The sequence below is a fragment of the Vipera ursinii genome (genome assembly GCF_947247035.1).
Source record: "Vipera ursinii genome assembly, chromosome: 3".
Classification (NCBI taxonomy): Eukaryota; Metazoa; Chordata; class Lepidosauria; order Squamata; family Viperidae; genus Vipera; species Vipera ursinii.
Window position 1 is genome coordinate 205,790,688 of NC_139516.1, and position 2,602 is coordinate 205,793,289.

The 2,602-nt window shown below is 39.9% G+C and overlaps 1 pseudogene across 1 annotated transcript; it reads left to right on the top strand.

Moving 5' to 3' along the window:
• The first annotated feature begins 1,778 nt into the window (after positions 1–1,778).
• Positions 1,779–2,236, top strand: LOC310637511 (small ribosomal subunit protein uS9-like; annotated as a pseudogene). The gene has a single exon. The product of its transcript is annotated as a small ribosomal subunit protein uS9-like (transcript).
• Positions 2,237–2,602: the final 366 nt, after the last annotated feature.

Genomic DNA, 2,602 nt, shown 5'->3' on the forward strand with positions numbered 1-2,602 from the left:
TATCCTAGCTGATCACAAAGTGTTCCTGCTGCAGCCTGCCCAGGATTAATGAGATTTCAAATTGTTCCTTGGATTCATCTCAGAAGTGACCTTGCATCTTTTGTGATAGCTGAAACAGCTCAGTTTCTCAGAAATACTAGCTTCATCACTATTCAAAGGAACAAATGAGTTGAGTTTAAAGCTTTTCTAAGGATCAGAGTAAACTTCTTCCGGTTGGTTGATTAAATAAAAATTCCAGTGATGTTATGGTTGATCTTCCTGAATTAATTGTATCGTTCTGTAGTGGAATCCCCCTAATACTGGAGAAATGAATTCTGAATTCTAAAATTATTTCTGAATTCTGCACCAGGTTCTGCCTCAATTCTATCCTGGAGAATTGAATTCTGCATTCTGTAATTAGCTCTGCATTCTGTACTGGCATCTATCCCAAAATATTTCTCATCTGAAAAGATAATGCAAACATATAAAGGTTAGGGAAGGATGTGCCAATAAAATGCATTGGGAAAGACTCAAAACGAAATGTGAATTTTCTTTGGTTTTTAATGCCTGAATGATTAAAACTATGACTGAATGATTAAGAAGCAAATTCTTTAACCGGTCCCTCTTAAGTCAGGTAACAGTCAGGCCTGTCTGAAAGCAGCCACACTTTGATTTTGAATGAAATATCAGAAGTTTCACTTGAAATATGGACTAAAATCAGCACCGCCGAATAGAGTCAACCTGGGTTTGTCAAAAACAGAATATGCCAAACAAATCTTATTTCATTCTTTAACCAAGCGAAATTGGTGGATCAGCAAACACATTTGCATTTCAGTAAGGCATTTAACAAAGTACACCACCACCTACTTCTTAGTAAGCTAAGAAATGTGGGAAGGACAGTATCACCACCAGATGGAACCAAGATTCACATTCAATGGGTAGTCCTTAGTGCAAATAGGTCTACATGGAGGGAAGTAAGCAGTGGGATACCACAAGCCTCCGTCTTAGGCCCAGTATTCTTCAATATCTTCATTAATGACTTAAATGAGGGAATAGAATGGGAGCTCATCAAATTTGCAGACAACACTAAACTGGCAGGAATAGCCAACACCCCAGAGGGTTGTGTTAGACCTGCCCCAGTCCCATTTCTTAGGGGGGAAAAAAAAGACCCTCAACTCCATATGATTGAAGTGATAGGTTCTTTTACTAAAAGATGTTGGTTGCAGTAGAGTCAGGCTAGAACTAAATTCCCCACATTCAAGAGATACAGAAAGTTTCCTCACATCCCAACCCTCCCCCTACGACCGGACCATCTTCAGCCAAGAAGAGTCCACCTAGGTGTTTTGAAAACCCTGAGATGTTTAGGAGAATTCACATTCTTTCTCAGGGTACACGGCCTTGGGTGCTGGCATAAACTGGTTCCAAGCTTCCCTGCTTTTCGTCAAGCTATCATTCCCCCCTCCCAATTTCCCATCACGTACAAACGAAAGTTGATTGCCCATTTGTCCCCCTCATGTCCCCCTCTTCCCTCCTAGCCTTTGATGGCAGGATGCCAGCAAGGCGCCAAAGGGGAAGATGGCAGGCCTGACAGGCTCAAGATCCAGATGAACCTGAACCACAGGCCCTATCTAACAAAATGAAATTCAGCGTAGAGAAAAGTAAGGCTTTACACTTAAGCAAGTAAAACCAAATATATAGGAACAAATTAGATGAAACCTGACTCAATAGCAGTAACTGTGAGAGGGATCTTGGAGTCCTAGTGGACAATCACTTAAATATCAGCCAGCAGTGACTTCTTTCACTGCTGCTTTTGCCGAAGGTGCCATGCCGGCGAAGGGGCCCCTCCAGAGCGTTCAGGTTTTCAGCGGGAAGAAAACTGCTACTGCAGTTGTTCACTGCAAAAGAGGAAATGGACTTATTAAGGTGAATAGATGGCCTCTGCAAATGATTGAGCCCAGAACTCTCCAATACAAACTGCTTGAACCAGTATTTCTTTTGGGCAAAGAACGCTTTGCAGGAGTTGACATAAGAGTCCGTGTGAAGGGTGGCGGTCATGTGGCACAGATATACGCAATTCAGCAATCTATTTCCAAAGCACTGGTGGCTTATTACCAGAAATATGTTGATGAAGCTTCTAAGAAATAAACAAAGGATATCCTCATCCAGTATGATAGGACCCTGTTAGTTGCTGATCCTCGACGTTGTGACTCCAACAAGTTTGGTGGACCTGGTGCTCATGCACATTACCAATAATCCTATTGTTTCCTTTGAAATAAAGGATAAAATTTAATATATATATATATTTAATATATATATATACCGGTGTGACTACTGCCTGTTCGATGGCTTTCAAGATAGGCTGAGACAGGAAATAAAGATTTGTCCCATGTTTGGGCCCTAGTAATCTAAATAGTTAACAAGCATTTGACATATATACATATACCTATACCTATACATACACATACACACACACACACACACACACACACACACACACACACACACACATATATATATATATATATTATATATATATATATATATATATATATATATATATATATATATATATATATATATATATATATATATGGATCCTTGGTTTTTCGGGTTTTTCCCCGCG